This window comes from Octopus sinensis, linkage group LG9 (assembly GCF_006345805.1).
Source record: "Octopus sinensis linkage group LG9, ASM634580v1, whole genome shotgun sequence".
NCBI classification, from domain to species: domain Eukaryota; kingdom Metazoa; phylum Mollusca; class Cephalopoda; order Octopoda; family Octopodidae; genus Octopus; species Octopus sinensis.
This window is the reverse complement of record NC_043005.1, coordinates 75,427,238-75,451,435: the sequence shown is the minus strand read 5'-3', so window position 1 is coordinate 75,451,435 and position 24,198 is coordinate 75,427,238. Positions and strand designations below refer to the sequence as shown.

General features: G+C 38.4%; 1 long non-coding RNA gene across 1 annotated transcript; it reads left to right on the top strand.

Annotated features, from left to right (window-relative positions):
- Nucleotides 1-2,533: 2,533 nt before the first annotated feature.
- LOC118764879 lies at nucleotides 2,534-23,834 on the top strand. The gene is made up of 3 exons (XR_005000705.1): nucleotides 2,534-2,683; nucleotides 17,270-17,273; nucleotides 23,815-23,834. It is a non-coding gene; the product is annotated as an uncharacterized LOC118764879 (long non-coding RNA).
- Nucleotides 23,835-24,198: the final 364 nt, after the last annotated feature.

The window sequence follows — 24,198 nt, the reverse complement described above, 5'->3', positions numbered from 1 at the left end:
TCACATGTCACAGGCACATGTGCCAGTAAGGGGACACTGGCAACGATCATGCTCAAATGGTACTTTTCAAGTGCCACCAGCACAGGAGCCAATCCGTGGCCCTGGGAACGATCACGCATATATATGTATGTATATCTATATATATCTATCTGGTCCACAGGGAATTTCAATCCCAGAGCCTAAATCAGTGAGGGACCTGGGTATTAACATGAGTGATGATACCTCTTTCCAAGTGCACATTACCAGGATGGCGACAAAGTGCAGACAACTGGCTGGATGAATCCTGAGAACATTCAGAACCAGAGATAAGGAAACCATGATGGTCTTCTGGAGGACGTTAATCCTCAGCTGCCTGGATTACTGCTCCCAGCTATGGTCACCAAACAGTGTAAAATTACAGCAGATCTTGAAGCAATCCAGTGGAAGATTCACAAAGAAGATCATCTCTTTGCAACTGCTCAGTTACTGGAAAAGGCTAAAACAGCTAAGACTCTACTCCCTGGAGTGAAGGTGGGAGAGGTTTGGCAGATCCTGGAAGGAATTGTGCCAAGTTTTGGCATTGAAAGCTACACCAATACCAGAACAGGTCGACACTGCATAGTGCCAAAAATGCCACCAATGCCATCACACTTCAGGACCAGTTACTGCAACAGCCTGGGTTTCAGGGACCCACAGCTTTTTAATATTCTCCTTAAGTGCCTGAGGAACCTGCACTAAGTAGATGTAGGTGTTTTTAAATCAAGGTTGGACTTCTTCCTGTCGAGAGTCCCAGATGAACCTACCTCAAGGTAAGAGGTGCAAATGAGGGTAGCTACATCAAACTCATTCTTCACCAAGTGCCACATATTGGAGGAGGCTCTCAGTAGTAACAGTGTAGCAAGACGGCAGTACATCAGCATGGCCACAGCTCTGAGCTGAAACTACAGAAAAAAAAAATTATATATATATATATATATATAACCCTCTCTCTCTCAGAGAGGCTCAAGCACCTATATATATATAATATATATATATATATCTTATTATAATATATATATATATATATATATATCTTATATATAAAAGTGAGGTTGTGTGCTGTCTGTCTCCTACAATTTAGATTCCTAACTACTCCCACATTTTGCGGTTCAGTCGTGATTCATATCGAGCCCTTCTGGGTATTAGTGCGCGTCTACAATGAGTCTACGATTTAAAAAAAAATTTACCATCAATTTTTCCCATTTTTAATGCATTTTTGGCATATATAAGGGAAGTAACTCTCTAAAAATTTATTATTAAATCTCAGAACGTAAAAAGCTACAGTAACACACCCCCCCCCCTTTGTGGTTAGCCATATTGAGATGGCTATTATACTTTACATCTCTAAAAATGTTTATATAGTTATTTCCCTTACAAACCCGAGCAACGACGGGTGATTCTGCTAGTATATATATATATATATATATATATATATATATAAATTTTAAATAATAAGGTGGGGAAATTGAATATTAATTTGATTATCAATTTAAAACCAGTGGTCTAGCATATTAAAATCTGAACATTCAGAAAAATTATATTACATGTATGTAATTATGTGTGTGTGTGTGTGTGTGTGTGTGTGTGTGTGTGTGTGTGTGTGTGTGTGTGTGTGTGTGTCATAGAGCAAAACCATAAATAGGCCTTCATCAAATCAATTTATAATGTATTCATATTTATATAACATATTGAAGAGAAAAGCAAATATGTGTGCAAGTGTAAGTAGGTAGGTAGGTGAGTAGGTAGGTAGGTAGGTAGGTATGTAGGTAGGTAAGAAGGTAGGTAGAAGATAGGTATGGATGGATGCATGGATGGATGGATAGATCTTCAGAAGAGAAAAGTTGCAGCTAAGCTTTATTTTAACCCCCTGTTTAGCCCCTGCCACTATAATCCTTATTCTTCTGACAATGAGATATGTTGCACATAGTTTCATTAGGAGTTAAAGTCCAGTCTCATGAGATAAATATATTTTCTTGAATATGATGTTGAGTAACATTCTCTGGAGATCTGCGACATATTTCCCTGATACTTAGGCTGGAATGAAGTAATAATATAAAATGTTTTTCCCAGAAACAACCCAAACAACCTGAAACTTATTTCAAATCACAATTCTAGAGCAGGTAGTGCAGTTTTTATTAGAAGATAATCAAGAAAGGGATGGTCAGCATCAATGACGTTTGCAGGCCTTCCCATGTTAACAAGATTGATGTGATGTTTTCAAATTAGTCAAGTGAAGTTTGGTGCCTACAGGGTCTTTAGATAAAGTGCCAGTCATGTACTGGAAGCATTTATTTGTTCTCCCTCCTGCCTTCTATCTCCCAGTTTCCCTCCTCTTCTCTCTCTTTGTCTGTCTCTCTCCCTCTCTCTCCTCTTCGCTTTCTCATACACTTTCCCACTGGAAGTGATTCCGCCAAGTTTAAAAACCCAAAATATGGCTTATGCTACAACGGCATCTCTACAACTCCAGAGGCTGAGGGAGCCACCCTACACTACAACCACCACCACCACCGTCATCATCATCATTTAACGTCTGTGTTCCATGCTAGCATGGGTGGGATGGTACCATAAGAGCCAGCCAAGGAAGAAGCCTACACCAGACTACTGTGACTGTTTTGGTAGGATTTTTATAGCTGGATGCCCTTCCTAACACCAACCACTCAGCAGAGTGGACTTATATATATGTGTGTGTGTGTGTGTGTGTATACAATGTGGTACTTTCCAGTTTCCATCTTGCCAAAGCTGTTCACAGGGCTTTAGTCAACCTAGGGCTATAATAGAAGACACTTCCTCAAAGTGCCAGACAGCCACACCCGTACTGTCATATGCACAATAAATATATACACATACAATATTTATGGGTTCAGTTCCACTGCATGGCACCTTGGGCAAGTGTCTTCTACTATAGCTCTGGGTCAACCAAAGCTATGTGAGTGGATTTGGTTGACGGAAACTGAAAGTATGTATGTATGTATATTTTTTCATATCTGTATTTGTCCCCCACCATTACTTGATGACTAATGTTGGTGTGTTTACATCCCCGTAACTTAGCAGTTCAGCATAAGATATCAATAGAATAAGTACTAGGCCAACAAAGAATAAGTTCTAGAGCTGAATTGTTTGATTTAAGGCAGTGCTCCAATATGGCTGCAGTCAAATGACTGAAACAAATAAAAGAATAGAAGAATATATATATATATATATATTTATATATATACATACATAGAGAGGAGGGAGAGAGAGAGAGAGAGAGAGAGAGAGAGCATGAGAAAGACAGACAGATAAGGTATGTATACATATATATTCAAATTATATATACATGTCTATATATATATATATATCATCATCAACGCCTGCCTTCCCTGCTAGCATGGGTGGAACGATATATATACATACATACATACACAAACACACACGCACACACACACGCACACACACACACATGATGTACTTCCTTATTGATTTTGGCAAACAAGTTGTTCAATCAATGGACTACCTTTTTTAATGAATTATGGTATGATGGAATATATCTCACCCATAACTTTCTTCTTGCTGTAGTCTACAGGCAGGACCATTATAATATTGTGTGGTAATACAGGGCCAGACATACATACATCCATACATACATATTTAATATAATAATAATAATAATAATAATAATAATGTGTACAGTGCTCAGGTGCACTACAACTCATCTAAAGTGTATATATAATCTGGGTAATAACCTTATACTGTGCATTCCAAGGCTCATTTACGGGTATCGGCTACCATATGCTATCATACAGTAGGACTTCTCCATTTACTGGACACACACACATGGAAGAAGAGATTGTATGCTTACGCGTGTGTATATACTTTACATTTTAGGAATAGGAGTCACTTTTAATGCCCATATGTCAAAATACAGAATGGACCTAATTATTGATGTTGGCTACATTATTCACTCATCTTACTATTTTTAAATTAAAGTTATCATTATCAAATAACTTTAATAATACAATGTAAATTAGATAACTGATATCAGATAATTACGATAAATTTATTCAGTTCAATGATAGAGTGAAACAACGGAAAGCAATTTTATTTCTGCCGTACAAGAGTAGCCTCCCTTTATATATCATTTGTTTAATACATGAACAGAATTTCAGTTTTGTAGAATCGTTAGTGTGACATGGGACAGTATTCAATTATGGCCCTTTACGTTCTGGATTTAAGTCCTGTCGTTGTAGCACTTGCGCTTTATTCTTCCGGAATTGATAAAATCAAGAACCATATAACATGGAATACATTGCGCTTCTGATCCTCACGACACACACTTAATCTATTTTCCTTTGCTTGCTAAGTGTACCTGATGTCTCATTTCTTTTCCAGACACCTGGTCTCGTTCCTATCCATCTCCAACTTTTGGTTTAAGACAGGTTGAAGAATATGAAGGCGCGTGGCTTAGTGTTTAGGGTATTCGGCTTCTGGAAGCACTCCGTCGGTTACGACGACGAGGGTTCCGGTTGATCCGATCAACGGAACAGCCTGCTCGTGAAATTAACGTGTAAGTGGCTGAGCACTCCACAGACACGTGTACCCTTAACGTAGTTCTCGGGGATATTCAGCGTGACACAGAGAGTGACAAGGCCGGCCCTTTGAAATACAGGTGCAAAAGAAACAGGAAGTAAGAGTGAGAGAAAATTGTGGTGAAAGAGAGTACAGCTGGGATCACCACCATCCTCTGCCGGAGCCTCGTGGAGCTTTAGGTGTTTTCGCTCAATAAACACTCACAACGCCCGGTCTGGGAATCGAAACCGCGATCCTACGACCGCGAGTCTCCTGCCCTAACCACTGGGCCATTGCGCCTCCCTGGTATTCGGCTTATGATCGTAAGTTCGTGAGTTCGATAACCGGCGACGCGGTGTGTTCTTTAACAAGATACTTTATTTTACATTGCTCCAGTCTACTCAGTAAAAATGAGTTGTACATGTAAGGCAAAAGGGCCAACCTTGTTACATTCTATGTCACGCTGAATCTCTCTGGCAGAATCGTTAACACGCCGGGCGAAATGCGTAGCCGTATTTCGTCTGCCGTTACGTTCTGAGTTCAAATTCCGCCGAGGTCAACTTTGCCTTTCATCTTTTCGGGGTTGATAAATTAAGTACCAGTTACGCACTGGGTCGATGTAATCGACTTAATCCCTTTTATCTGTCCTTGTTTGTCCATTCTATGTTTAGCTCCTTGTAGGTAATAAAGAAATAGAATCTCTCTGAGAACAACATTGATGGTACGCGTCTGTGGAGTGTTCCATTGATCAGATCAACAGTTACACTCGTCGTCGTAAACGATGGTGTACTTGTCAGTCTCTATCGGCTTATATAATTTCAGGGTCTCACCAATAGTACAATTCCACCACCATGTCGCCCTCCATCCACAGATATGACGTGGTCTGAGCACAATTGTACTGTCATAGTTATCCATCTCGTTCAGAAGAGTATTTCTCTTTTCAAATCTTACTTCTTCACTTAGCGTGGAGGCGCAATGGCCCAGTGGTTAGGGCAGTGGACTCGCGGTCATAGGATCGCGGTTTCGATTCCCAGACCAGGCGTTGTGAGTGTTTATTGAGCGAAAACACCTAAAAGCTCCACGAGGCTCCGGCAGAGGATGGTGGTGATCCCTGCTGTACTCTTTCACCACAACTTTCTCTCACTCTTACTTCCTGTTTCTGTTGTACCTGTATTTCAAAGGACCAGCCTTGACACTCTCTGTGTCACGATAAATATCCCCGAGAACTACGTTAAGGGTACACGTGTCTATGGGGTGCTCAGCCACTTACACGTTAATTTCACGAGCAGGCAGTTCCGTTGATTCGGATCAACCAGAACCTTCGTCGTCGTAACCGACGGAGTGCTTCCCATTCACTTAGCTTTCTGTTTCTGAGTTGTAATTCTTATCTTGGGATGACTAATTATTGATCTGTTGTATAGTACATTCTTCACTATGGAAAGACTTGGTATTCACAACGAGTTGGGTATTTTCTTTCTTTGTGACGTCCATTTAATTTATTTGTTCGCCAGGGTGCTAAATGATCAGGTGGTAGGTCGGCTTCTTAAAATGTGTCGCAGAATTAGGTCTTTTGCATCGTTGAATTACGAAGGCCTTGATCTTCATTCCTTGTACTATGACCAAAGCTTCCATATACACCTGGTTAACTACTATTACGATAGCCAGCACATCCACCCAAGTCCGAAGTCATTATAGCGGGTTCGATTACACTTGTTGACATTGTCAACTCTTTTACTTGTTTCAGTCATTTGACTGTAGCCATGCTGGAGCACCACCTTCAGTCGAGCACATCGACCCCAGGACTTATTATTTGTAAGCCTAGTACTTATTCTATCAGTCTTTTTTGCCAAACCGCTAAGTTACGTGGACGTAAATATACCAGCATCAGTTGTCAAGCGATGTTGAAGGAACAAACACAGACACACAAACATATACACACACATACATATACATACATATATACGACGGGCTTCTTTCAGTTTCCGTCTACCAAATCCACTCACAAGGCTTTGGTTGTCCTGAGGCTATAGAAGACACTTGCCCAAGGTGCCACGCAGTGGGACTGAACCCGAAACCATGTAGTTCGTAAGCAAGCTACTTACCACACAGCCACTCCTACGCCTAGAGTCTATAGAAAAATTTCGTAAAAAGCGGTCTTTTTACATATCTATTTGCTTTTGACTGTTACACACGAAGAGATCACTGTTACTTTCGTATTACCTATAACTGGTTTAAGCTTATTCGACCTTACACTCTTCTTAGTAACTCTGTTTATCCATTCCTCTCCCAACGATATACCTTCTTAACCCATTCCAGTGTTGTTACCCCAACCATCACCACTACTACCAAACGAATTTGTACTTATTTTTATTGACCGTGCGGAGTCTGGATGAAGCTCCTTGCTATCTTATTTCTACTACACAGTACACACCTATTCGCCTGTGTTATAGCATCTCAACACTCTTCAGACCTATCTTTCGTTGTGCCAACATTGATGGCGGCACACCCAATGTTCTACACAAGACAGCTAGAGGTGAGTTTCTGCTAGAAGCGTACTTGGATACGTTGTTTGATGTCTGTCTGCACCTGAAAGGAAAAAAATTAGTAGGAACGCTTGATGTTAGTTGAGGGGTGTCCATATTTAGCAATGAGACAACCATGCAGTTGCACTAAGGTAGTGTTATCTTTGTGCATGCAACAGAGGTTTTATGATGAATCAATTTTGTCGTTGTCATATTTCCTTACAGAGATCCTTCCTAAGTCACATAGACACATAGGATCAGTTTCCTAGTTGCTGTGATTCCTCCTTGGACGGGACGACGGTCTATCACGGGATTACTCATATTTGTCAGCTGGAGAAACGTGAAATGAAGTGTTTGACATGACGAGGTCACACACATACACACGCACACGAAGCGCTTCTTTCAGCTTCCGTCTGCTAAATCCACTCACAAGGCTATTTTGTCAGCCAGAGGCTATAACAGAACACACTTGCCCAAGGCTCCACGCTGTGGGACTGAACCTGAAACTATGTGGTTGGGAAGCAAACTTCTTGACTACACAGCCAAATATTTATTTGTCTTATTTCCTACAATCTCGTTCATCTCCGATGTCTTGTTCTTGTTACTTGTTCTTATTACGTATTCTTTTACTTGTTTCAGTCATTTGACTGTGGCCATGCTGGAGCACCGCCTTTAGTCGAGCAACTCGACCCCGGGACTTATTCTTTGTAAGCCCAGTACTTATTCTATCGGTCTCTTTTGCCGAACCGCTAAGTGACGGGGACATAAACACACCAGCATCGGTTGTCAAGCAATGCTAGGGGGACAGACACACAAACACACACATATATACGACGGGCTTCTTTCAGTTTCCGTCTACCAAATCCACTCACAAGGCTTTGGTCGGCCCGAGGCTATAGTAGAAGACACTTGCCCAAGGTGCCATGCAGTGGGACTGAACCCAGAACCATGTGGTTGGTAAGCAAGCTATTTACTACACAGCCAATCCTGCGCCTATGGTTATATTTCAAATACCGCCGATGTTGACTCTGCCTTTCTTCCTTTCAGAGACAATAAAATAAGTACCAGTACAGCACTGGCCCTGTGCTATATTTTGGAACCATTATGAGTGTTTATCTTAGATCCACTACAACAGCCGACAAAGATAATGAGGTTTATGTTCATTCTGAACTCTTCAAGTCAGGGCCGGATTAAGACCCACAGAGACCCTAAGCACTTACAAGATTTTGGTACCCTCATTTATATGTAATTCGAAATATAAACAATAGTAAACCTAAAATATATTTCTATTTTTAAAACAAAACAAAACTAAGAGTAAGATGGAAAATAATTTTGTAAACTTCCACGTTAAGGGTGAGGAGCAAAATGATACTTGGGAGTAAAATGAGTAATTTCTGAATTTTTATCATTTTCTCCTTGCTTGTTTGAATCATTCCATTGCAAGTATTGCATCATCACTATGTACTGTTGCATCACCTGTGAGAATAAAAATTAGTCAGCATTGTCATTGTTGTTATTGAAGTTGAAAGAGTTTGAAACAGCCAGATCATACGGTACACTTCTTTTCAAGAAATTTTTCTGAATCTTGGTTTTAACAATCAATATTCTTTACTCCGTTGGATTCCAAGTCAAATTTATCACATTGCCAAAGTCTAATTTGATGATTTTCAAAAAAGAGAACTATTCCAGTAGATCGTGATGAAGGTTAGAGAATATTCTAAGTTAAGTTTTTAGATTTAGTTGAGTTTCGTTAATTTCATTTTATATGCCATGTTTCCATTTGTTTCCAAAATGATGCAACTCTGACAAGAGTTGCATTATTCTGGATTGCAGAATCTGAAAATTCGACACTGGAGTGAGGTTTGTGTAATGGAACCATAAGGAAGTGGAGAGATGGCGACATTGGAAGCAGGATATTGCACTTAGCTTCATAATATTGCACTTAGCCAAATATTACCATATTCACCGGCATATAAGACACGCTTTTTTTTAATTTGAAGTGTATCTATAACAAGAAGAGGTTATAATGCACTAATTATAATGATGTGGTGTGGAAAGAAGATCGATAAGATTTGAATAAGTTGAAAAAGCGACGATTATTCTTCTCGTTATAATAATTGAAAATTGCCAAAATGAATGATGTTAATACTACGATCTGGAATAAACATACAAATGACTTCAGTTCTACTGGGTTTAATAGATAATGTGGCTGTGGTCTGCTGTCTGTGGCTGCAACGATGAAGAAGGGCCGCGACTGGTTGAAGACAGCTGTGAGACGAGGTGTTGTCTAGTCAATGGCGGCTGATCCAAGAGCGGGAGAAACTAGTGTTTATGTAAGCATGGGGTGGCTCCACGGGGCAAAAATGGGTTTTTTCCGCGTTGGGAACAAAGTCTGTGGCAAACACACGATTGGACAGTTAAAATCGACCAATACCTGCAACTAATTTGGTCAACAACTGAGTCATGCGACTTGGTGACGCTAAGAAAAGCTCTGATGAGCCAATTCTTCAGTATTTAAGGTTAAAATATCCACATTGACAAGATGTCTAATATTACAATAAAATGAGTGTTAAACAGTTCTGCTACACATCCAAAACCTGCTCTAATCTAACGCGGTCATATCACAAATGGAAGACTGGACACCATAGACTATGGAACCAGATGAGCATATGTCCACTAGGTACAATAATTGTTATTAATATTAAAATATTGAAAACTAGACAAATTATCACAGTCTGTTTGCACAAACTTACAAAAGCATTTTTAACGGTATGTCGACAGTTACGTGGGGATGTTACATCATCACATTTACTACTTCCTCAGGGCTAATATGCAGTTTACCATCGAAAAATAGTGAAAATAAATAATCTTTAAAAAATGAAAATGTATTGTGATAGAAAGCGGAGGTGATGATACCGACAGCTCGTAATTTCAAGTAAACACTGCATGTAAGGCAACCAATGTATCCAATACATAAACGTACATATATTTAATATAACACGAAGAAAACAATTACATTTCCAGGAAAACATAACTGTCGCAGATGTACGGAATGAGATTCGTAGTAATTTTTTTTTTTCAGTCTCAAAATTTGTTCGCCACACATGCTCATGAAGACATGATGTAACTAAATCACCCCTAACCTCACATTACCGCCCAAGTTTCTTCTTGACGAGCATCCCTCGCCTTCTATAAGTTCGTGCATAGATGCTATCGTTTGAATAACAAAATTGAATGAATGATAGGCAACTTCATGAGTACAGAAGTTGCAGTGATTCGCAGAGGAAGAACACCCATCGGATATCAATTGAGCTTTACGAAATTTCGGTAACATCACTGTCGTTACTTCTGGTTTCTATCACATTATTCTTTTAGTTTTTAATTTTCGACAGTAAACTGCATGTTAACCCTTTTTCGGTCATACATAACCTACAGCTGATGTTTTTTTTTTTTATTTATGTACCCTTTTCAAGCCTAACCAGGCTCATGAGCCCGGTTTCCCGGTTTCTGTGACGTATGTCCCCAAGAAATAGGAAGAAAGAGTGAGAGAAAGTTGGGGCGAAAGAGTACAACAGGGGTCGCCACCACTCCCTGCCGGAGCCTCGTGGAGCCTTAGGTGTTTTCGCTCAATAAACACACACAATGCCTAGTCTGGGAATCGAAACCGCGATCCTCCGACCGCAAGTCCTCTGATATGCGCTTTACATTTTTTTGCGCCTTCACACATCTGATATGTGCTTTATATTATTTAATGATTGTGTTACCTTTAATGAACATTTTTTAATTATCTAACTGAAAATTCTCCAAGAAAGATGAAATATATGCTAAATTTTCAACCACCTGTCAGCTACTTACAATGAATGGATGACAAAACCATAGAAGCAGTGAGCAACCCTGTTGGCTAATTGCTGTTACAGAAAGTATTAAGCCAGAAATACAAGTTTGACATTCTGTATGGCAATTCTCTCGATCACCTTCCAGAATACAGATGTCCAACGTAACTGGGACAACACCAAATGCAAATCTGCCATCGGACGGATTGGGACATCCTTAGACCAGTATCGCCTCGCTTCCCTCCGTTCTGCTTCGCAGTACCTGGCTCAATTCGGTGCCCTCATCATCAGCTCGTACCCTTCTTGATGATGAGCGCAGACGTATCGGAGTGACTTAGCATCTCGATTACCGCGAGTGTGAGTCGCACAAATGCCGTTGTAGAGCGGTAGTCGAATTCGGTCTGCATCCATTATCCTGCAGCTATAGTGCGGGCCAGTTCTCCCGACACACCGCCGTGAATGACGTAATTAGAGAGGCCCTCAAATCTTTTCTGTTTCGTTGCAGCTTTTCAATTTCTACAATTTTATACACACGCTTTCCGTCCGTACGGAAAGCGGGTGTATAAAATTATAGAATTATTTTGTTTGTTAATTGTTTAAATTATTTTCCATTGCTTTCGTTTTAGCCTTTCGTTTTTTTTTTTACACGCGTAGCAATTAAATTAATTTAACAATTAAGAAAAAAAAATTAGGGTTAGGGTTAGTGACAGGATGTTGTCTCAGTTTTAGACGCAGCAAATGATTTTAGCTAAATAGAGGCGATTCATTGGTTAAAATTCGAAAAATTAAACTACGTTAAACAAACAAATTACAATTTTCTCAAGAAAGCCAAGAGGAAAAAATGTTTTATTTTGACACATTCTACCAGTATACGAAGTTTTAAAGTGGTCAGTTAACTAGAAATTGTGTTGACATGTGCCGTTCAAAAAGAAAGGATCCGAATTAAGCCCTGAGATACACCAAATTTGAAAAATTTCACTTAGTTTTAAAATTTCAAAAAGTGCACTTAAACAGAAAAGGCATAGTTGGCTTTCCGTCACAACTGGAGCCAGTAGATCTTGACCGCAGTGATGTCAAGCACCTCGACAGAATAACCCTGTTCTCATATGAGGGAGGCAGATCCCTAATCTGCGACACGTTCTCTGGCTCCAACCTTACTGCATTAGCTGCAAAACCAAGTATCGTCGCCCATAATGCAGAGAGAAAGATAAACAAATACAGGAGCATGGCCACCTGCAATCAGTTTGTTCCAGTCGGAATCGAGACCTCAGGTGTTCTCGGACCCTGCAGTGCCGATTTCCACCACAAAATCGAGATAACTGCGGCTCGTCAGAGAAACGAGTCCAACAAGGTCGGGTGGTTCTTGCAGCGAGTGTCCCTGGCTACTCTCCGCGACAACGCCCTTGCAATCATCTCTACAAAGCAAGGCTAAACCAGACATTTGTTACTTCCCACCCTATTTTCTGCTGTTTAATCCCGCCACCCTGTTTTCCCTTTGTTTCTTAGGCGAAGTAGTCATGAGGGGCTTTTTTTACCTCTCGTTAATTTGGCCTTTTATACTTTTCATGTTTTTTCTTTCTTCTCCTGTAAAAATATCATCATCATTATTTAACGTCCACTTTCCATGCCGGCATAGGTTGAACAGTTTGACAGAAACTGGCCAACTGAGGAGCAGCTCAAGTTCCAATTGTCTATTTTAACAGTTTCTATGACTGGATGCTCTTCCTAACGCCAACCACTTCACAGTGTACAGGATGCTTCTTACAGGGCACTTTTACGTGGAACCGTTAAAATATGTGGTTAATAAAACATCAAATAGTTAAAACCATCTACAAACTGAAAATGTTGCTCTAACATTTATTTGTAATAAATTTATGGTTTGATACTTTTCCCAATACCCTGCCACAATATCGTATTTACATGTACAGAATCATACATTTATTTCCCCAAAGCACTTAAACTATCTTTTTACAATCTGTTTTTTCCTCATAAAACATATTGTAAAATAGGAGTGCATTTTGTATACCAGTTAATACGATTTATTATTGAAATTGTTTAACCCCGAGATCGTTCCTGATTGAACAAATCTGAGATCAAAGGCATTGCAGCTGTAGACAATACTTTTTTCTTTTTTTTTTTTTTTTGACATAGGGGACTATATGAAAGCTAGTCTTATTTATATAGATTGAACAATTTAATTAGAAGAAAAAAAAGGATGAGGTTAAGCAGCAGATGATGGAGGTGATAGACACCAGAACAAATGGTGTTTTCAGCCTCGCCCTGTGGACACGGTCGTGATGGCATTACCGCGAAGAATGCCACTCGCTGCACCAGTTACCCCAAACCAGCGGAGCTCGTCCAACATATATATCCTTCTTGTAGGACCAGCAGTTATCCAGTATTGCTAGGGAATTAGGCATACCTTTAGCGGCTAATTTATTGAAAAAAAAAAGCAAAAAGAACAATGTAAATCTGCATATATTTCATATATGAAACAATATTTGTATTCTTTGTGGAAGAGATGTATGGCTTAGAAAAAATGTTTACCTTTGGCAGAACCTAGACAGACAATTCTCAGTGAAGGATTTCATGGTAAACAAATTAATTTCCTACTTAGAGTATTGATTGTTTTTACATCCAGCATATGAATATCCAACATATAGCTCTCTCTTTCTCTCTCTCTCGATGTTTGTATGTATTTCTCTCCGTCTTGCGCGCGCGTACACACACACAAGAGCCCCTATATCATGGTGAGAAAGACAAATTCATAAATACGGTGTTGAATATAGTTTCACTATAGAAAAAAGTTAAGGGCGATTTAGCTGTTGTTTTTAGCATATTCACGACTGTCTGATACCTTCCTTGTTTGTTTAAAATATTTTTGGTTAATATCACTACCAGTTCTCTCAGTCACTACATGGTATGCCAACTTCAAATGAACTTCCCTGATCCAATCGCACTTTCTGTTTCTTTTGCTTTCATACCGTCTTCAAAAGATCCCCTTTCCCCTACCCTACATATAATCTTTTACTCTCTTTTACTTGTTTCAGTCATGTGGCTGCGGCCATGCTGGAGCACCGCCTTAGTCGAGCAAATCGATCCCAGGACTTAATCTTTGTAAGCCTAGTACTTATTCTATCGGGCTCTTTTGCCGAACCGCTAATTTACGGGGACGTAAACACACCAGCATCGGTTGTCAAGTGATGTTGGGGGGACAAACACACACACACACACACACACACACACACACACACATATATATATATATATATATATATATACATACACATATATACGACAGGCTTCTTTCAGTTTCTGTCTACCAAATCCACTCACAAGGCTTTGGTCGGCCCGAGGCTATAGTAGAAGATACTTGCCCAAGGTGTCACGCAGTGGGACCAAACCAGGAACCATGTGATTGGTAAGTAAGCTACTTACCACACAGCCACTCCTGCACCTATTATGTAACAATTTTTTTTTTTAATTTTACCGAAACCGACGAACTTCTTCAGAAACATAAACAAATATACGTGCTTTAAGAAGTGATAAACACGGTTCTCATATCGAAAGCTCACCAAGAATATTTAACAGTATAAAAAATGCGCTAACTTACCTTTAAGGAGTTATTGGTGAATGACATGAAGGACTGGTATATATTTTTCCGTGTCATCAGGAACATGGGTATAGTCTTGCAGCATCCAAAAGAAGCTTACGAAGTCGCTGGGTTGGCGGTGAGATGGCCCATATGAAAAGTAACTGAGTGACATTGTTTCAAGTAGCTAGGTCACATTCTGGGTTGAACAATACACTTTTTCAGGCTTCCCCATAAACGCTCAATATTTTGAGTGTGAATAGAAAGGAGAAAGACTTCTTCCCGTTGGGGTGGGGTACAAAAGGAAGTCTTGCCGCAATAATTGCATACTGAGAGAGATATACCGCTTGGAGTTTATGGCAAGCTGACTGATTACAGCAAAATGTGGTTGGCCCAGCATAACTGGAAACAATTGTACTATATTCCTGGCGATAGAGCTTCCTGTCATCTGTCTGTCATCATTCTTAACCATCTACTGGGGGCATTTGGCTGTGACAAGAATGGAGACACATCGCACAGTTGCCTCAAAATTCTGAAATTACCTCCAAAAGGTGATGGTCTGATGCTGATTATTTGCTTAATAGACCAATCATGTGAAACTACTTTGGTTTGGCCATGATTTATGGGGAAGCACTCCGTCGGTTACGACGACGAGGGTTCCGGTTGATCTGATCAACGGAACAGCCTGCTCGTGAAATTAACGTGTAAGTGGCTGAGCACTCCACAGACACGTGTACCCTTAACGTAGTTCTCGGGGATATTCAGCGTGACACAGAGAGTGACAAGGCCGGCCCTTTGAAATACAAGTACAACAGAAACAGGAAGTAAGAGTGAGAGAAAGTTGTGGTGAAAGAGTACAGCAAGGATCACCACCATCCCTGCCGGAGCCTCGTGGAGCTTTAGGTGTTTTCGCTCAATAAACACTCACAACGCCCATGATGTATGACAGGTTACCTAGCAATTGTTTCAAATCTCCACTACACGTATGCAGTTTTTATGAGGATGTGAGGAATACCTTCGCAAGATTTATTTCAGAACAATACTATACAGGAATTAGCAATTAACATTTAATTGCAGATGATAGTTTATAATTGTTTCTACTATTTGAAGAGATGGAATGTCAGACATTTAGTAGCATAACTGGTAACATGGTGGCACAATAAGTGGTAAGTACATAGCCCATGTCCCATCAGTAACCCGCTTCCTATTTTTGGTTAGTATTTACTTTATTACCCCGTCAAAAATACAAAATCTAGTACAAAAATGTGTATGAAACGAATATGTAAACAAAATTGCATACAAACCAACTGGGGTGATGTGGAAAAGGCTTTCGGAAAATTCACGAGATCTGAGTTTTTTCCTCATAACTTTTAGGAAAATGTTTTTTTTTTGATAAAATTTTATATAAATACCTTTCAAACGGCATACATTACAATTAAACAAAAATTAATGGGGGAAATCTTTTCCAAGGGGGTGGGGAAAGGACTTTCGGAAAATTCACAAGGTCCGATTTTTTTCCCTAATAACTTTTGGGAAAATGGATATCTTTTAATGAACTTTTATATAAATACCTTTCAAATGGCATACCTTTCTATGACAAGACTTCCTTTTGTACCCCACCAAAAAACACTCCTTTTTTATTTAATTTTTTTTTCTACACAAACACTTGTTTTGAGCTACAGAGAATACGTAGCTGCAAAAAAAAAATTGGCAAAAATCGGTATTTTAAAATTACCCTGTCCCCCCACTAAATTCTTCATTTTTAACTTTTTTCAGGTTTTTTTTTTTTAATATGCAGAAAAATACAGAGATTATGATTCTGAAAAAAAGTTTCCAAAAATTTTTCTCCTTAGGGTTTGGGTTAAGGTTGGGGTTTTAGGGTTGAGGGTTTTAGAGTTGGGGTTTTAGGGTTAGGGTTACGGAAAAAAGTGAAAAATGAAGAAACTGTGAGAAGAGAGTAGGTAAGCAATTTCAAAATTCCGATTTTTGGCATTTTTCCGGAATCTCCGTATCCGAAAGCGTGGGTTTTTGGCAAAAAAAAAATTATAAAAAAACAATAATTTGCAAGAAAAAGAGAGGGGAGGACAGGAGGAAGTCTTTCCATTACTGCTGTTGTTATTTGTAAAAAAAAAAATCAATGCAATTGACTCTATGTGCAATAATAAAATTTTCTTTTAAATGTTCGCAAGAGTCATTCACCTTTCATTCATCATCTCAACCAGCCATCACCTTGGACCAAAGAACAAACACACTCCTGTGACACAGCTATCAAAATCACTGATTTGGAATTCTTTTTCCTTATTATTGGTTTCTGTTTTAACAGTTTATGCCTAACCAAAAAATATAGATCTAGCTTCAGTATGCAAATTATAAGATAATTCTATATAGCAATTACCTTGTAATTAGTAGTTTCCATGCTCTTGGATACATGAAGACTTTCATGTATTCATATTCTTCTATGATTCTGTGTTTTTAATTTATAGCATATGTCTATGTGTAGGTGTGTGTCCGTACACCTGTGTGAGTGTGTTGTCATGACTGGGAGTGCACACTCCCTCTCTGTTAACCTAAATGTAATCTTTCTTTGATAGGTCCTACTCTCTATACTCTTTACTCTTTTCTCTTTTACTTGTTTCAGTCATTTGACTGCGGCCATGCTGGAGCACCGCCTTTAGTCGAGCAAATCGACCCCGGGACTTATTCTTTGTAAGCCCAGTACTTATTCTATCGAGCTCTTTTGCCAAACCGCTAAGTGACAGGGACGTAAACACACCAGCATCGGTTGTCAAGCAATGCTAGGGGGACAAACACAAACACATACACATATATATATATATCCTGCTTCCATCTCCTGAGCGCCTATTAATAATAATACTGTAATTGTTCCTGTTGTTGTTGTTTTTTTGTTTCCCTTTTGGATTAAAATTATATATATATATATATATATATATATATATATATATATACGACAGGCTTCTTTCAGTTTCCGTCTACCAAATCCACTCACAAGGCATTGGTCGGCCCCGGGCTATAGCAGAAGACACTTGCCCAAGATGCCATGCAGTGGGACTGAACCCGGAACCATGTGGTTGGTTAGCAAGCTACTTACCACACAGCCACTCCTGCGCCTATATTTTATGATTGTATGATTTTAATTTCATGTTATACACTCACAGACAACTTTAGCCGGTCATAACCAAGATACAGCAGGCTCGAACAACATGCCTAGGACATCTCAGTATATCTAGCAGGACATCCCCTTCTTTATGCATGCACCAGACATGACACAAACTGCACAGAATCATACAACACAGTTAGACGCACAAAATCCTACCTATAACAGACAGTTGCAGGATGGGTCAAAACAATAATCATACTGAATAAGATTAGTACAAAATATCTATCTTCCATTTTCTTCATCAAATATTATTATTATTACACACACACACATATATATATATCAGATTGTTTGTAAAAAACATAAATCCGAAAGAAGAGGCACATCTCTAAGATGTAGAACAGTACATGTTAAAAATGGGGAAGGCGGGTTTATGGGATTACCTTAGGTTTCCCGTTCATAAAGGGTTTAGCTTTATGGCATATCATCAAATCCCAAAAATATGTTGGCCTGTGACCTCCATATTTTTAAGAGGTCATGGACCAACAAACTTTTGGGATCTGACGATATACCATAAGGCTAAACCCTTTATGGACAGGAAACCTAAGGTAATCCCATAAACTGGCCTTCCCCATATTTAATATATATATATGTGTATGTATATATATGTGTATATATATATATGTGTGTGTGTGTAAATGTATATATATATATATATATATAGGGAGAATTCACAAAAAAACAAAAGGCGAAGACAGGTGGTTTAGACAACAAACAGATGTATTAGTATAACGCTCAGGAAGTGAAAAAGTCTTTAACATTTCAAGCCCACACTCTTCCACAGAAAGGAACAAGGAGAGAAAATATATATATACATAACATATGGTATAATTATAAACAGGGCAAATTTTAGTCATTTCTCCACAGACTGAATAAAATGATGAACAACCTTAATCAATTTTTGAACCTTATTGTATTTTCATCAGAGGCATCCACATCATTTTAACAATCTCCAGAGAAGCAACCAGCCAAACTGTTTATATACTTAATAAATGCATTAGTTACTCTATGAAGGATTCACTAATTTGCATACCAAAAGTGTTTAACACAATAGATACCAGTGGCCTGTCAATGGAGATCTTAATCCACACAGTGTCAAGGTATGATATAATATATGTAACATATGGTATAATTATAAACAGGGCACAGGAGTGGCTGTGTAGTAAGTAGCTTGCTTACCGACCACATGGTTCCGGGTTCAGTCCCACTGTGTGGCACTTTAGGCAAGTGTATTCTACTATAGCCTCGGGCCGACCGAAGCTTTGTGAGTGGATTTGGTAGACGGAAACTGAAGCCGTCGTATATTTGTGTGCATATGTTTGTGTGTCTGTGTTTGTCCCCCCAACATCTCATGACAACTGATGGTGGTGTGTTTATGTCCCTATAACTTAGCAGTTCAGCAAAAGAGACTGATAGAATAAGTACTAGGCTTACAAAAGAATAAGTCCTGGGGTCAATTTGCTCAACTACAGGTGGTGCTCCAGCATGGCCGCTGTCAAATGACTGAAGCAAATAAAAGAGGAAAAGAGGGCAAATTGTAACCATTTTTCCACAGACTGAAAAAATGATGAACAAGCTTAATCAATTTCCAAACCTTATTGGGTTCTCATCAGAGGTGTCCCCTTCATTTTGACAATCTCCATTCATATATATATGCATGTATATCTATATATATTTTGTGCATGTGTGTATGTATTTCACATGTATTGTATAATTTCAAGGGTCACCTATTGCATGGATACAACTCTCAAAGGGTTGCAATTAAAAGCTCAATGTAAAATACATCAGTAGCAGAACTCAGAATGATCTCTTAAACGCATAAACGAAAAGAAAACGATGAACTACAATAATAATAACATAATAACCATAATTATCCTGTCTACGCATCAAAACACATGCCCTACTAATTAAATATGGCAATGTATCTCTTATGAATATTTACACTTGCCGAGTTAGTCATGTTCCTTATACGTGATCATCTACATTCATTGAAATCACACTCATCACAGTATTTCTATATCTGTACTGGATATTTTTTTAATATTTTATATTTCTAATTAGGTTGGAAACTATAAATATTTAAATGGAAACAAAAAAATATGGGGGAATGAAAATGAATTTGTAGGCGTTATTTATTTATGCATACAAAACTGAAGTAGAAATTTGATATGGTTTCAAATTATAATTACATCGTAAATCTTAAAATATTTCAAACAAATATTCATTAAAATCCTGCACAATCATCGTTTATCATGTTCAGAACTGAATAAACTTCCATAATCATTGGAATGAATGACATCATCATAAAGAGTCTCTCTATAATCATTGTTTGTAATTATAGTCTGTGTGTTATCTGCTGCCTGAAAATGGGGGAGGAGTATTGTCAATTAAATCATCTCTGGGGTTTGATTAATATCGGTTTTTATTGACCCTGGGAAAATGAAAGTCAAAGTGAACCTCAGTGTGATTTGAACTGAAAACTACAAATTCCTGCCAATCCATCCTGTTCAATAAATCAATAAACATAAGGCAGTGAGCTGGCAGAAACATTAGCACACCAGGCAAAATGCTTAGCAATATTTCGTCTGCTGCTACATTCTGAGTTCAAATTCCACCAAGGTCAACTTTGTCTTTCATCCTTTCAGAGTCGATAAATTAAGTACCAGTTGCATACTGGGGCCAATCTAATCGACAGGCCCCCTCCCCCAAAATTTCGATCCTTGTGCCTAGAGTAGAAAAGAATAAATCAATAAATATTGGTTTCAAATTTTAGCACAAGGCCAGCTGTTTCAGGGGAGTGGCTAAGTCAGTTACATCAACTCCAGTGCTCAACTGGTATTTATTTTATCGATCCTGAAAGGATGAAAGGCAAAGTCAACCTTAGAGGAATTTGAATTCAGAACATATATACAGGTGAGATGTTGCTAAGCATTCTGGCTGGCACAGTAACAATTCTGCCAGTTCACTGCCTTTATATAAATCAATAAGTATATAAATATATTGATTTATATAAATCAACAAATAACAGTCCCTTCTATTATAAGCATAAATGTTTTAGGGAAGGGTTTCTAGTTGTTTACATTGATACTAGTGCACAACTGGTACTTATTTCATTGACTCCAAAAGGATGAAAGGCAAAGTCAAATTTGGCAGAATTTGAACTCAGAACATAAAGACAGATGAAATACCTATTTCTTTACTACCCACAAGGGGCTAAACACAGAGGGGACAGACAAAAATGGATTAAGTCGATTACATCAACCCCAGTGCATAACTGGTACTTAATTTATCGACCCTGAAAGGATGAAAGGCAAAGTCGACCTCAGCTGAATTTGAACTCAGAACATAATGGCAGATGAAATACCATTAAGCATTTTGTCCAGTATGCTAACGATTCTGCCAGCTCACCACTTAAATTAATAAATCAATAATCCTTCCTACTATAGCAACAAGGCTTGAAATTTAGTAGGATGGGGCTAGTTGATTACATCGACTCCAAGTCACAACTGGTACTTATTTCATCGAACCCAAAAGGATGAAAGGTAAACTAGACCTTAGGAGAATTTGAACTCAGAATGTAAAGAACACATTTTCTTCTGGTGCAGTAATCATTTTGCCATCTCACCACCTTAATCAATAAGTTATAACAAAATATTGTTATATGTTGGATGCTTATTTAATAAAGCTGAAGTGAAAAGCAAATATATAGTGCATGTGTTTACTTGGCAAAAAAAGACAAAAAAAAAAAAAAGGACGATCCTGAAATCTAACAATATCTGTTTCAATACTTGATTTCACATCAGGAATCTTGCAAAACAAATACATAAATATAATAAAATGATTATTGTAAAAAAAAAAGTTTTTACTAATACTTTATTTCATGAAGTTTTTCAGTGGGTGGATGGTATATTTGTAATAATAAAAACAGCAGTTAGTTGGAAAATTTTTTGGTGGTGTAGTTTATTTTCTTGTTATTTTCATTCTTTATAGGTGCAGGCACAGCACAAGCACAGGTGTAAGTGCATCGCTAAGAAGCATACTTTGGGGTTCAGTCCCACTATGTGGCATCTTGGGTAAGTGTTTTCTGCTTTAGTCTCAGGCCAACCAAAGCCTTTTCAGTGGATTTGGTAGACGGAAACTCAAAGAAGCCTATTGTAAATATATATGTATATATATGTGTATGTGTGTGTTGGACACCCTGTGGGATGAAAAACAAAACCCGTCAAAGGGCGGAGGAACTCTTGAGAGTCAACGGCCATCCAATAAATGTCTTAAGGCTGTATCATGCGCAGGGACATAGAAATAATCGGACTGAATGCCCGATCACACGGTTAAACCATTGGGAGTGAAGGACTCTTAGGGCATCCTTCTAGGAGAAGGTAACTCAGGTAACTGGGATAACTCCGACATAAAACCTGCAGCTCAGTGGTTACCGATGATGTTGACTTGTTCTTCTTTTCGGATTATGGCTGCTGGTGCTTAGTGAGTGGGATTGACTCAGTGCACAGCCTTTCCTCACTTTAAAAGAAATCTTGCACAGGCATTGCACGATAACAACATTGATTAAGCTTCGAGCAATGGCCATACTCGATAAAGAGGGGACAGCCACCATATATATATATATATATATATTCTGTATTGTTACCCTTAGCCCTGCTTTTTCTTGTGCTTTTGCGTATATAGACGTGTGTAAGAACCTTTGTGGTGTGCGTGTGTAGGTTTGTATGTATATACATATACATTTGGCAAATAGTGAGAGTGAGGATGTGTAAGTTTTCAAGTGAGGGTGGATGAATGTATATCTTTAGGCGCACACACGTAGGTGTTCGGGCACGCATGTGCAGGTATGAACAGGTGTGCTTACGCGAATACTATGAACTATTTAACCCCTTACGTTTACTCCCTCCCCTCACTTAGCGGTCATTTAAGTAGCTCTTTTGTCTTAATAATGGCCAATTACACAGTAGTTTCCCTTTGTATAACGGTCATTTTACATAGCATTTTTCCGATGGCCGGATAACTGAAGAGATAGCGGCGTGGATTTCCACCCCGGCATCCGAAACTCAGAGTTTTATCATGGCTACTGAATAATTGTCACATATTACATTTACAGATATATAATATATATATATATATGTATATATATATATATATATATATATATATATATATATATATATATATATTTATATATATATATTCTTTTACTTGTTTCAGTCATTTGTCTGCAGCCATGCTGGATGGAGCTCCACCTTGAAGGGTTTTAGGCAAACAAATCGACCCCAGGACTTACTTTTTAAGCCTAATACTCATTCTATCGGTCTCTTTTGCCAAACCGCTAAGTTGCAGGGACACACCAATACCAGTTGTTCAGTGTTGATGGGAGGACAAACACAAATACAAAGACACACCCACATGCACACACACACACACACACACTCTCATGCCTGTAATAGATTTGTAGAAGTATTTTTTACTTCAATTTTTAGTGATGGAGATGCTCATGTTGTGCCTTCATGTAATATATATATATATACATATATATATATATATATAAGTACTTATATTGTATATATATTTTTTATTAATTTGCCTGTACAGTTGATAACTCACCTGCCACATGAGTTGGTATTTTGATAATACCATCTCTTCTTATATTTATATATGCATACATACATGTATTCATATACACACACACACACACACTTATATATATATATATATATACACTGCCAGATCTGACTGGCCTGGTGCAGCCTTCGGGCTCCCCAGACCCCAGTTGAACCGTCCAACCCATGCTAGCATGGAAAGCGGACGTTAAATGATGATGATGATACAAAATAAGAAAATGGAGAAATGGGTACTTCACTAGCAGTATATTGGATATATGTTATCCCATGGAGGGTTGCATTTACAACCCCTATCTCAATTTGTATATATATATATATATATATATATATATATATATTATCATTCATCGTTTAATGTCCGCTTTCCATGCTGACATGGGTTGGACAGTTTGACTGAGGACTTGCAAGCCAGGAGGCTGTACCAGGTTCCAATCTGATCTGACAAGGTGTCTATAGCTGGATGCCCTTCCTAACACCAACCGCTCCAAGAGTGTAGTGAGTGCTTTTTATGTGCCATATATATACATATATATATATATATATATACACACACATATGTGTATGTTAGACATAGCTTACTTTGAAAGGTGCACTGGAAAGCAAGACTTATATTCAGAAGGTTCATGCACTATCCATAAGTTCCACATTCTACTCTTGCACTTGAGGTGGTTTGACAAACAGAAGATATAATTGGTATTTTATGCTTTACACAATATGCACATTTCAGAAGGCCTGACACAGTTAATTGCCCAAGCTTACCTGCCTGTAATGTGATACAAAGCAGCCATAATTAACTGTGGCTTGTCATATAAAAGATATGTACGTCATATAAAACCTAAAATACTGATTACATTTTCTGTGCACTTGACATTTTTATAGA